The sequence below is a fragment of the Callionymus lyra genome, chromosome 9 (genome assembly GCF_982586985.1).
Source record: "Callionymus lyra chromosome 9, fCalLyr1.hap1.1, whole genome shotgun sequence".
Taxonomy (NCBI): Eukaryota; Metazoa; Chordata; class Actinopteri; order Syngnathiformes; family Callionymidae; genus Callionymus; species Callionymus lyra.
Window position 1 is genome coordinate 27,770,446 of NC_141826.1, and position 13,484 is coordinate 27,783,929.

General features: G+C 43.2%; 1 pseudogene; it reads left to right on the forward strand.

The window, feature by feature from the left end:
• Positions 1-10,413: 10,413 nt before the first annotated feature.
• LOC148072514 (uncharacterized) lies at positions 10,414-13,263 on the forward strand (annotated as a pseudogene).
• The last annotated feature ends 221 nt before the right edge of the window (positions 13,264-13,484 follow it).

The following is a 13,484-nucleotide window of genomic DNA, read 5'->3' on the forward strand; positions in this document are numbered from 1 at the left end:
ACGATTGTAAACAATGTAACAGTGCTTTTTTTTTTTATCCTTTCGACCGGAGTAGGGCAGCGATCCACCTACACCCTATCTCAGGTGATCATCATCCCGCGTTCAGTGACTCAGCCAGTCACTGAACATGTCTGGAGCTCTGCGCACCCTTTGTGGTCACCGAGGAAGGGGTGCAGCACGCACCAATGGGCGGCCGGCTAGTCTCTCTCCATGATGCTCGTCGTCGGCCTCCCCCTGTTGAAACTGGTCAGGGCTGTCCTGAGCCTGGTCGTCACTAGATGAAAAAGGTGGAGAGTCGCCTGAGCTCATTGCAGCAGAATGCTCAGCATCAGATGGGGCGTCCCACAAGTCGAGGGGACCGATGTCATCGTCCGAAGCATCCTCGTCTACAGTGGCTGATGGCGTCCTCTCTTGTGTCTGCATGTTGATGTCCTGGAACACCCAGCTGTTGTTGAGTGGAGTTCTAGGGTAGTAGTGCTTGAGCTTGTCGTGATGAACCACTTTGGTTTTGGACCTGGAGCTCTTCTTGATCCGATAGATTAGGTCGTCCAGTTGGCCTACGACAAAGTAAGGGCCCTCGTAAAAGGGTAGGAACTTCTGGACTTTGTTCTTCACTCTTTTGGTCCCTTTAATCAGGTACCAAACTGTGTCGCCAACCTGGTACTGGACTTGACAAATATTTTTGTCATACTGTCTCTTGGCACGCTCAGATGCTTTCCCTAATGACTCCCGGGCTAGCTGGTGTGAGACCTCGAACCGTTCCCTGAGCTGTTGGACATATTCTGCAGGAGTATTGTCCACACTGTCAGGTGGCAGGCCAACGACGAGGTCGATGGGTTCACGACACGGTTTCCTTGAAAGTGCATCTGCATTTTGGTGTTTTTTCCCCGGCCGGTGGACCACACAGAAGTTGTATTCAGCGAGCTTTTCCAACCAACGAGCTAGCTGGTCAACCATCTCAGGCTGCTGTGGTCGGTGCGGATGGTAAAGGGTCGGCCCAGCAGGTACTGTCTGAAATGGGAAGTGAACCCTACCACTGCTAAGAGTTCTCGTCTCGTTGTGCAGTAATTCTGCTCTGTAGTCGTCGACCTTCTGCTTCCATATGCCAAGACTCCTCACCACCCTGCACTTGGGACAAGACAGCTCCTATCCCCCAGTCACTGGCATCAGTGTCAACGAACAGTTCACCTTCATCGAGCGGATAACCCAGAATAGGAGCCGAGGTCAGTCGCTGCTTGAGTTCCTCAAATGCCTCCTGACATTCTTCTGTCCATCGGTAGTGAGCATACTTTTTGGTGAGTTTGTGGAGCGGCTGGGCTATTGTTGCGAAGTCTGCCACAAAACGCCGATAGTAGGAGGCCAGACAAACAAACTGCCGGACTTCATGGACGTTCCTGGGTACAGGCCAGTCCTTCACTTGTTCGATCTTCTGGGGGTCAGTAGCTACTCCCTTAGCAGAGACCACGTGACCCAAGTATACAACTTGCTCCCGAAACAAACAACATTTGGAAGGTTTAAGCTTTAAGTTTGCTTCCCGCAACCTAGCAAACACCTGGCCTAACCACTCCAGCATTTGAGCGCTGTCCCGTCCCAGAACAATTATGTCATCGAGGTAGACAAGGCAGGTCTCCCATTTTAGTTCAACTAAGACACGGTCCATAAGTCTCTGAAACGTGGCGGGCGCATTGCACAGTCCAAACGGCATCACATTCCACTCGAAGAGTCCCTTTCGTGTACAGAACGCAGCAGCTTTGCGGGCCCTTGGGGTCATTTCTACTTGCCAGTACCCTGACGTCAGATCTAGAGTACTAAAGAACTTTGCAGAAGATAGTGTGTCTAGAGTGTCTTGGATGCGGGGCAAAGGGTAGGCATCCTTAATAGTTTGTTCATTCAGGGGTCGGTAATCCACACAGAGCCGATGAGTTTGGTCTTTCTTTCTGACCATCACAAGCCCAGCTGCTGTTACTGGGCCGGGCCACACCAGCATCCAGGCTTTGTTGTAACTGCTGGTGTGATGAAATTTGTTTGTCCCTGGCCATTCTGCGTGGTGGTTGTTTTACAGGTGGTCCAAGAATTGTCAGAATGTCTTGCTGGACAATGCTAGTACGGCCGAGATCAGTGTCGCTGGAAGAGAACACATCACTGTGAGACTTCAGCAAGGCTGCCAGATTTTGGCGATCACTTTGGGACAGGTTAGGGCAACTCTCAACATATAGGGCTTGCAGGTGACTCGGTACAAGGACATTATCGGGGTTGCTGAGAGCAAAATCTGTTTGAGCCTCTGGAAAGAGAGACTCCCCGGCGCTCAACACTTGTGCAGACTGGAGGATGACTTCAGTACTTTGAACCGTATCAGCCACGATAAAGTTCACCTGGGTAACTGTGCTTCCTGTCTGCACAGGCATGATAACTTCCCCCAGGACGGGTAGCCCAGCTGGTCCGATACCTTGTAAAACTTGTGCCACAGATGGCTGGAGTGAGGGTCTAAAGTCTAAGGGAATAGAGTTAAAATGATGTAGAGGCAACACGCTTCTACGTGCTCCAGAGTCCAACAGTAACTGCAGTTCTTGTCCATGTATCCATATTCCGACACACATCTCGCCATCTTCACTCTTTAAAGATATTTGTTTATTGATTTTTTACATAAAACAACCAGTACAGCTCAACAGCGTAAATGGAAAAATACATAGAAAATAGATTTAAAAAAAATATGAAAGAAGAAAATGTCCATCAGAAGAAGGGAAATAACATTTTTACCGCTGTACAAATAAAAGTATACATATATATCCACACACACTCAAACATAAACAGTATATTCATAAGAAAAAAATGAAAAGATGTAAAGATACATACTTGTATAATTAACAGAAAATATAAAAAGAACTAAAACAAACAAAACTAAATAAATAAATACAACAACACAAAAGAAAGAAAAAAAAAAAAAAAACACATGCCTGGTCCGCGCATACACACACCCCAACCCACCTCCCGTAGATAATAACATTGTCAATCTAAACAAGCATTTAAAATAAACAAGAAATAAAAGGAAAGATGTTCATGAAGTGACAGTCAAGTACATTGTCCTTGCATATACGAGAAAAGGTCCCCACATCCTTTTGAATTTGGTGCTGGACCCTCTTAAAGTGTGGCGTATTTTTTCCAATTTTAGGTTGCTGAGAACTTCTTTCAGCCACGATGTGTGTGATGGAGGTGCTGGTGATTTCCATCTCACCAAGATGAGGCGTCGGGCCAGTAATGTTGTAAAGGCTACTACATCTTTTTGGAGCTTGGTTAGAGGTAGATCAGAAATACCAAATAAAGCAGTTAAAGTATTTGGTTCGATATTGGTCTCAGTGACCTCTGACAATGTCCTAAAGATGTTTTCCCAAAAGATGGCCAGAGAGGGACATGACCAAAACATGTGTAGATGGTTAGCCGTTCCATTATGGCACCTCTCACAAACTGCATCAACGTGGTCGTATATTTTAGAGAGTTTCAGTTTAGTCCAGTGTGTGCGGTGAACAATCTTGCATTGGATCAGTCCATGTCTGGCACAAATACTTGAGGTATGAACACGCTTCAGAACTCCGTCCCATTGGTCCACAGAAATGATCTCCCTGATCTCCTCCCAGAGAGCCTTGATCCCATCCAGAGATGTTGAAGTGAGATTTTGGATTCTATTATAGTTCTGTGTTATTAAGCTTTTCATCACTGGAGTTTGTGAAAGAAATATATCCAACGGAGTTTTTTCAGGCAAATTTGGAAATTGATCAAATGTTTTTTGGACAAAAGTACGGATTTGTAAATATCTGAAGAAGTGTTGTTTAGGAAGAGAGTGTGATTCTGATAATTCTTCAAAGGTCGCAAATGTGTTGTCTTTGAATAGATCTTTAAACGTGTTGATCCCACATCTGGACCAGGTCAAGAATGCATCGTCTACTAATGAGGGGGCGAATATGTGGTTTCTAATTATGGGAGCAGTGATGATGTTTAAACTGAGTCCAAATCTTTAAGGTGTTTTTTAATAATATTCTTAATAGGAGCATAAGTGGGACAGTTAACAGAAGAATGAGGGCAGACAGTGAAACTGGTTTGGAAGATGCAGCTTCCATAGCTATCCAAGACGGGGGATTGTGAGACCCCTCAAAGTTGATCCAGTACTCAACAATACGGATGTTTGTGGCCCAATAATAGTGTTTTAGATTGGGTAAAGCCAATCCTCCATGTGACTTTGACCTTTGCAGAAGTTCTTTACGTATCCTTGGGTTCTTTTTATTCCAAATAAATTCCAAAATTGATGTGTCTATTTTTCAAAAAAAAGCCTGTGGGAGAAATACTGGTATGGATTGAAAGAGATATGAGAATTTGGGTAAAATGTTCATTTTAACAGAATTTACTCTTGCAGCAAGATTAAGAGGTAGTAGTGACCAGCGCTCAAAATCCTTTTGCATCCGTTCCAAGCAGGGCTGAAAGTTTGCCTTGAACAGTCCTTGATATTTGCGTGTAATTGTAATTCCTAGATAAACAAAACTTTCATGTGCTACTTTAAAGGGTAAACTATGTAATTGATATTGAGTTGCTAAGGTGTTAACTGGAAATAATTCACTTTTATTTACATTTATCTTATAGCCTGATATAAAGCTGAATGTTTCAAGGACCCTGAGTGTTTCCGGTACTGTCGTGCCTAAGTTAGAAATGTATAATAAGAGGTCATCTGCATAAAGTGAGACTTTGTGCTCCTCGCCATTTCTTGTTATGCCAGTGATTTTAGGATTAGAACGGAGCGCTACAGCCAGAGGTTCGACTGCAATAGCAAACAGCAGTGGACTTAAAGGGCATCCTTGTCTGGTGGATCTGAAGAGCGAAAAGTATTCTGAATTACTGTTGTTTGTACGTACAGAGGCTTGAGGTGAGGAGTACAACAATCTAATCCAGTTAATAAATCTCTTGCTGTATCCAAATCTGTCGAGAGTGTAAAAAAGGTATGGCCACTCTACCTGGTCAAAGGCTTTTTCTGCGTCAAGAGATATAACAGCTTCAGCAGTTATGTGACTGGATGAGGTATAGATTATGTTGACTAACCTTCTCAAGTTAAAAAAAGATTGTCTATTTTTAATGAAGCCTGTTTGATCAGGAGAAATAATTACCGGGGTGACGATTCAAGACGTAAAGCTAGAAGTTTGGATAATAGTTTAAAGTCAACATTCAAGAGGCTGATGGGGCGGTAAGAAGCGCATGATAGAGGGTCTTTGTTCTTTTTCAGAATGAGGGAAATAGAGGCCTGTGTAAGAGTTTGGGGTAGTTTAAGTGACTCGTATGATTCGTTAAACATGTCGACCAAGGTTGGAGCTAATTTGGGTAAAAATTTCTTATAAAATTCTAATGAGTAACCATCTGGTCCTGGGCATTTTCCACATTGCATGGAACTGGCTGCAGTGGAAAGCTCTTCTTTAGTGATGCTTGAGTCCATGTTTTTAACTAGGTCTGGGGGTACAAAAGGAATATCAAGTGGTCTGAGAAAACTTTCAAAATCTGAAATATCTGCCTTATTCTCTGACTTGTACAGATTTTTGTAGAAGTCTCTGAACTCATCGTTTATCTTTTTATGATCGGTTACTATTCCAGAAGGCGTTTGAATTTGAGTTATTTGTCGTGAGGCTGAAATCTGTCGTAGCTGATATGCTAATAATTTACTGGCCTTATCACCATGCTGGTAATAGTTGAATTTAGATTTTAATAACATCTCAGTCGCTTGGTCTGTGGATAATAGTTCAAATTCAGTTTTTAGGGAAAGGCGCTCCTTATAGAGGTCTGGTGATGGGGAGGATGCGTAGATCAAGTCCAGCTGACTGATGCGTTTAGTTAATTCTTTAATTTTAGTGTTTTTTAATCTTCTCTCATAGTTAGTGTATGAGATTATTTCACCTCTAATATAGGCCTTGAGAGTTTCCCATAGCAGTGAAGCTGACACTCCCGGGGTCTTGTTGACACTAAGAAAGAAATCTATTTGTTTTGATATGACAAAGTCGTCATTTGACAAAAGACGGTTGTTAAAGCGCCATGGAGTGCGGCTGTTATTCATATCTGCAAAATTTACTGTCATAGTGACCGGAGCATGATCTGAGATAACAATTGCTTCATTTGTGGTGGATTTTATTTCAGGCAGAAATGGGTTGTCAACAAGAAAATAATCTATACGTGTGAAAGTGTGGTGGACATTTGAGAAGAATGAATAGGCTTTAGCAGTGGGATTTTGATATCGCCAAGGGTCAAATACTGAAAATTGCTCCTTAAACATTTGGATAATTTTGGCCGACCGTGAGGGTAAACAACTTCGACTAGAAGAGCGATCGAGTTTTGGGTCTAGCCAGCAATTAAGGTCTCCTCCAAATATAGGGAGGTGCGAGGATATGTCTGGTAAATTAGAGAATAAGGATTTAAAGAAGCCCTCGTCATCCCAGTTTGGACCATACATTGATGAGCATGACTGGAGTGTGGCACAGTTTCCCAACAACAATGAGATAACGCCCATTTGGATCTGTTATTGTTCTTGTGCATTCAAAGGGGACTGATTTGTGCAACAGAATAGCCACTCCCCTGGACTTGCCGTGGAATGAAGACTGATAGCTCTGACCAATCCAACTGCACTTCAGCTTTCTTTGGTCTGAAATTTTAAGATGAGTCTCTTGTAAATAGACAATTTGGGCTCCTAGATGTTTAAGATGGTGTAGCACCTTACTGCGCTTGATGGGATTGTTGAGGCCTTTGCAATTCCAACTGCAAAATTTTAAATCACCCATAGTTTCTACTGTCCTGTTAGATGCTATTATGACTAAAGAAAGTTATGCATAATGCTTGAAAGACAGGAAATAATGAAAATAAATAAGGACACAAAGTGGTCAAGGTGCGCACCGATGGCGGACCAGGCATGGATCCCAAACACAGAACAAAAAAAAACAAAAAAAACAAAACAAGAAGAAACAACAACAATCCCTTAAAACAAGGTAACCCAAAACCCACCCTCCTTGGCAGAAGTGACCCCCAAACGAGACACGCCCAAACCCTAAGTAACACACTCTCTTGGCAGCTTTCATACCCTCCACTACAAACTGCTGCTCCTAACTGGATTGTGACAATAACACAAATAAGTAAATATTAGTCTCACACCTCTTGAACAAACAAAACTTGACGCAAACATAAGTAAATATACATGTATATATATACATTTATGTAATAATGATAATCCATGTAAACAAGATATATTTAACAGAAAAACTTTGTAGACAAAAACTCAATCTAAGAACATCTTGTTGTCAACATTTAAATCAGAATATTTGCTCACCCACAACGACTTAAGTGTTTGGATCCACCACCTTCTTCAGGTGTTTCTTAACGAAGTCAGATGCAGCTGCTGGTCCTGGAAACGATGCGTTATCCCATCAGAAGTTGTGATCCTGAGAACCGCCGGGAAGAACAGACCAAACTTGATGCCGGGGCAAGAGTGCAGCGCTTCACCTCTGTGATGCTGCTCGTCTCCTAGCAACCGCGGGTGGATAGTCGGCGAAGATGAAGAACGGTTTGCCCCGGTAGAGAAGAGGAAGAATGGTTTGCCCCGGTAGAGAAGATGAAGAACGGTTTGCCCCGGTAGAGAAGAGGAAGAATGGTTTGCCCCGGTAGAGAAGATGAAGAACGGTTTGCCCCGGTAGAGAAGAGGAGAATGTTCCGCCGCTCGTCTCAGAATCTCGTTGCGAACCTTGAAATAGTGGACCCTCGTCAGGAATGATCGCGGTGCCGTCCCCTCCTTGTTCGCGGATGTCCGGTGGGCTCGGTCCAGCAGCGGCTCCGTGTCCAGGTGCAGAACGTCTTTCAGAAGTTGAGCAATAAACTCCGTGGGACGGGAACCCTCCACTCCATCGGCCAGTCCCACCAGTCGGATATTGTTCCTCCGCGAGCGTCCCTCCAGGTCCTCGCACCTGTCGTCCAGTCGCTTCACCTGCGCGGTCAGCGTGTTCACGGAGGCCTCGAGCTCCGCGATGCGGTCGCCATAATCCGTGGCAGCGTGTTCAAGATCCAGGAGGGTCTGCTCGTGTTTTCCGATCTTCTCTTTCAGCGGCTCAATGCACTCGCTCACTTCTCGTTGTACTGCTGCGATCTCAGAGCGAATAGTAGCCAGTGAAGAGTCAATTTTGACGAAGATGTCGGCTTCTAGAGAGTCCATCATGGCTTGCAAAAGTTCGCTGCTAAGCGGGCTATCGACGTTAGCCTCCGGGGCTTTGCTGCGCCTGCTCTCGGCGGTTCTGTTTTCTGACGAGTCGATGACATTGTTGATGAAATAAAGTTTCAAAAATAAATTCGAAGAATCTGTTGAGGTCTTGTCGCTGTTTTCTGTGGTTATAGTTCGCAAAAATGGTGTATATTATATAAAATTAGTCACATTTCCAGGAGCCGCAGAGAAACACGTCCTACATCCTCAGCCTTCGACCACGCCGGTGCCATCTTCACTCTTTTCACAAAGATGACTGTTGTTGGATCAAGTGCGGAGCTGAGGCCATCATTAGTGGGACGCCATGGTTGTTGGCGAGGGGAGGGGCAGTTCTTCTGAATGTGTCCCACTCCAGAGCAGTTGTGACATACCACTTCTCCCTGCTTGTCTTTTTGTACTTGCTTCTGTTAGCCTGCCATGGTATGGACGTTTTTGGTGCCCTCTGCAGTGTTTCAGCGAGCATCCTTGGTGGCCTCTCAGGCTCCTCATTCATCACCATGCACGCCGGTTCCCGTAGCTTTGCAGTTCTGGTCACTGGTGCCACAGAGCCACGGCCCCCTTGACGCATCATTTGTGTGACGGCCCTGGCAGCTCTTCTGGTGGCTTCATACTTGTGTACTATTTCATAAGCTCTCGCCAGGGTGCGGGGTCGGTCTTCTGAAAGCCTCTGTACTACCTCAGCATCCGCCATGGCGTTGGTGAAGATCTCAACATGGATACAGTCTTGCGCTGCATCAGTCCGGTCAGCATAAACAATGGAGACCTTCTCGTATATGTCGTCCCTGAGTGCGTGTAGAGGTTCACCTGGCTTACGGACTCTTTGCCTCAATTCAATGCCAATGGCGGCCGCATGTTCCGAGCATGGTCCATAGGCAGCCTCCACCTCCTCCACCATGCGCTTAAAGCTCCAATTGGCAGATCCGGGGTTCTTATGGATGATGGCACCAGCTGCACCAGTCAGACTGTATCGCTTTTGGACGGCCATGGTCTTCTCAGTCCAGTGGTTAGCACTTGCACAGCTATCAAACTGGTAAAGGAAGTCTTTCCATGAACCTGAACAGTCAAACTGACCTGGTCACAGCGTGGGAATTCTCTCTCTCGTTCCACGTTGCTCATCATCGCTGCCGTCTGTGGCGTCCTGGTTTACTACCCTCCGTGCGTAATGGCGGCATGGTGTGGAGTGGACGCGTTTCGACTCTTGCTGGCCTGCACTGTACAGTTGGCCATCGCCCATGGGTGTTGAATGAGGCATGTTCCGGGAATAAGGATGAACTGTTGTTGGCAGGGTTGGATATCCAGCTGGGGAACGATGGCACTTGTGGGAATGGATAGGACTGTAGGTAGGTAATTGTCAGTAATCACAGTCCGTTCAAAGTCATTTTCAATGGAATTCAGGGAAGAAATGTAATTGTAACCATCATATTCTGGCTGGGCAGGACTCGGAAACACACTCCTTGCTGCAGAATATTCCGTTAACAAAGGGTTGGTGGATGCAAAAGTTGGAGGACTGAGCAACATGGCTCCCTGATGCGGTGTGGCTGGAGTGCAACATATCGGCTCATCGCTTGTTAGCCTTCTATCAAAGTTAGCTCGAACCGGGTTTAACTCCAATAGAGGAAAATGTCCGTCATTCATATAATCCCCGTCGTCTTCAACTTCAACATATTTTATATCCGACAGAAAAGGGTTATTGCTTACTCCAGGAGTCCTCATCTTGAAATATGTCGCTCCGGTGATTTGATTTGCGTCGTCACCGCGGGCCGCCATCTTGTCACTATAGCCACTTAAAAGTTTGTTTTCCTCTTTTCTCTCCGTGACACTCCGGTCTTCATGTGCAAAACGATCCCGGACGAGCCCCCAGTGTTACCTTTCCAGCCTCCTGGCGTCTTTACCGTGGTTAAGACCCGCTGGTTTCCGAAACCAAGTTATCAACTTATCTGGCTCGTTCGTCGGTGGTAACTTTATGTCCGTATACTTAAGATGAAGATGGTCACGGAGAGTCTCCACGGGAACAACAACTTTACTGGCTTCAATGGTTTTTATTTCCAATAGTATTTCTCCGGACAAACGTGCACACGCGGCTTCACTGCTCACCTCCTCCTCAACACACACCTAGACACGCCCCCAAACACACATCATCCGCCTGCATAATGAGGAACGCAGGTTGGTAACAGTGTGCGGCAGGTGAGCAGCTGTCAGGTGAGCAGAAACACCTGGTTTGAAAGGTGCACTTGAACGAAAGGATCTGTGTGTCCAGGACTGAGGGGTTCAGTGAAGGCGGTGATGGCGTTTGCGTTCATTGCCAAGAAGGTTCTTCCAGCGTCGACACGGACGTGAGTCCCTGCAGGACTCGGTGTCATCCTCTGAACTGCCGCGAGGTGTCGCTCTAAACCTGCGTCTGTGACGCTGTGTGTGGAAGTTGTTATGAAGAGTGAGATCATAAACAGATGCTATAATGTATAATATTTTAATAATATATCATATTTTAATAATATATGATGTTTTAATAATATATCATATTTTAATAAAATATCATATTTTAATAATATATCATATTTTAATCATCTATATTTTAAAGAAAAACAAAATGTATTTCGAAAGAAACAAAAAGCAACTATTGTCTATATTTTTCCTCAAGTAAGTCGATTCCAAAGTTCGAAAATAATTTCGTCATCATATCGATTTTAGATCTTGTTTCCGTTGACGTGACGTTCTGCGCATGCGCGCTGGATCGCTTCCTCTACCGCTATAGTCTCGGATCAAACTTATTGAATTACTTTTCTCCAAAAATACTTTTTAAACGATCATTCTTGAGGAGGATAACGATTATATTTCACTGGATCTTTTATACATCAGTGAATGGATTCATAATTTATTTTGAAATCAATTACTTCACCAGATATGAGAGTTTATTCTTTATTATTTTCATTATTATATTCTTTATTATTTTCATTATATGTTGTTGACGTCATTAGTTTTAATGACGGTATTTGTATACGGTATGTATACTTTAATTTCATCATCTTGAAAAGTACTCGTTAGATTATGTACTTTAAAGAGACAATACATTTGAACAGTATTTGATGTATTACTTGTAACTAGGAAATAAGAACTAGTTTCATGTAATATTGACAAAAATAACTCTTGTGTGTTTATGTATTTTATTGTCAAATAAAGTGTGGATTAACTTTTTTTCAACAGGTTATTTTGAATGTATTGATGGTTTGTTTTCATCACGTTCGTTCCTGAACGATCCAAACATCTTCAGCTTCGAGGAACTTCTCGAGAGAAGACGTGGAACCTTCACGTTTGTCTCGTGGTCGTCCATCAAACCAAGAGTGTTTCTCCTCACGGACGCCGTTCTCCGGCGAGAAGATCCGAACATGAAGAGAAGATCCATCCTCTGTTCTTCTCACATCCTCCGTGTGAAAGAATGTTGAGTCACTTTCATGCTGTTGACTCTTTGTGGTTGTGGAAGAAGAACAACAACAAAAAGAAGAAGAAGAAGAAGAGGAAGAACAAGAAGAACGTTCGATCCTGTTGATCTTCTCAGTCACGGCCTGCTTGGTTTTCACCTTCGTTCTGCTTTCTTGGGTTTTTCTTGTGACCTCAGAGAGGTTCAGTGAGTCAAGACACTGCCAGGTTTTATTGAAGAAAGTAAAGTCTCTGTTCCCAGAAGAATCCACTGCCTGCTGTCCTGTGCTGAAGGAAGCTTTACTGCAGGATCGTCCAGTTCCTTCTGATCCATCCACAGACGTGTCAACAGATGATTCAGTTCGACTTCTGTGACTTTGATTCACGTTTCCTTCAAGAGAGAAGAACGAGGCTTGTCTGTCGATAATGATCAACGTCACCACAAATATAGAAGCTCCACGAGAAGAAGTCTCTGGAGTACCTGGAGAAGATTCAAGATGCAGCCACGATGATTTGAAACTAAATCTGCAATTAAAAGAGAAACGTTTATTTATCTTTGTTTGATTAGATGGAAGAAAATCTACAAAGAATCTGGGAAAAAGCTCAATGTACGTTTGCAACAAACTTCAATGTATTCAGACGTATTTTCTCTTAAATCTATAATCAAACAATTTTCAACTATAATCAAACAATTTTCAACAATAATCAAACCATTTTCAACTATAATCAAACAATTTTCAACTATAATCAAACAATTTTAAACTATAATCAAACATTTTCAACTATAATCAAACCATTTTTAACTGTAATCAAACAATTTTCAACTATAATAAACAATTTTCAACTATAATCAAACATTTTCAACTATAATCAAACAATTTTCAACTATAATCAAACAATTTTCAACTATAATCAAACAATTTTCAACTATAATCAAACAATTTTCAACTATAATCAAACAATTTTCAACTATAATCAAACAATTTTCAACTTTAATCAAACAATTTTCAACTATAATCAAACAATTTTCAACTTTAATCAAACAATTTTCAACTATAATCAAACAATTTTCAACTATAATCAAACAATTTTCAACTATAATCAAACAATTTTCAACTATAATCAAACAATTTTCCACTGAAATCAAACAATTTTCAACTATAATCAAACAAGATAATTTATAGATTAAAGGTATTAGTTATTTAAACATGTCTTCATGTATATATTTCATCTGAACATGTTATGGATCATGTTTTATATCAGATCGTTCAACATTAAAACTTCAACGTTTATTCATAAACTCCTTCAGTTACAGAGAAAGTATTTGATTCTCGTCTGATTGTCAAACTTGAAAGAAGGATCTGATGAATGTTGTGTTCCAGCAGAGAAAGTGGAGACTCTGGACCACGACGTGATCCAAGACTTGTCTCTGCTGCTGGACCCCTCTGAGGACAGGACCTCGATGACAAGACTGGGCTTGTCTCTGGGGGGTCATGGCTCACATCAGAGTCTTCCAGGATCTCTTCCTGTACCTGAGCACCTCGGCTGGTCCAGGCCCTGCTGCCCGGTCCTCCAGCGGTTGCTAGGATACACCTGTGAGGACCAGGAGCATCAGCATCTTCACAGACTCACGTTCCTTGGGAGTCATGTGAACGAAGATGAATGGTTCGTACTGGGAATCTTAACAAATGTGACCATGAGTCTATTTCCTGTTTACCGTGTAACGGCGGCGAGGGCCGGCGGCGAGACCATGTGAGCGCGACCAGGACAGAGGAGACAGTGTTCGCGTCCCAGAAGAAGATCAGGC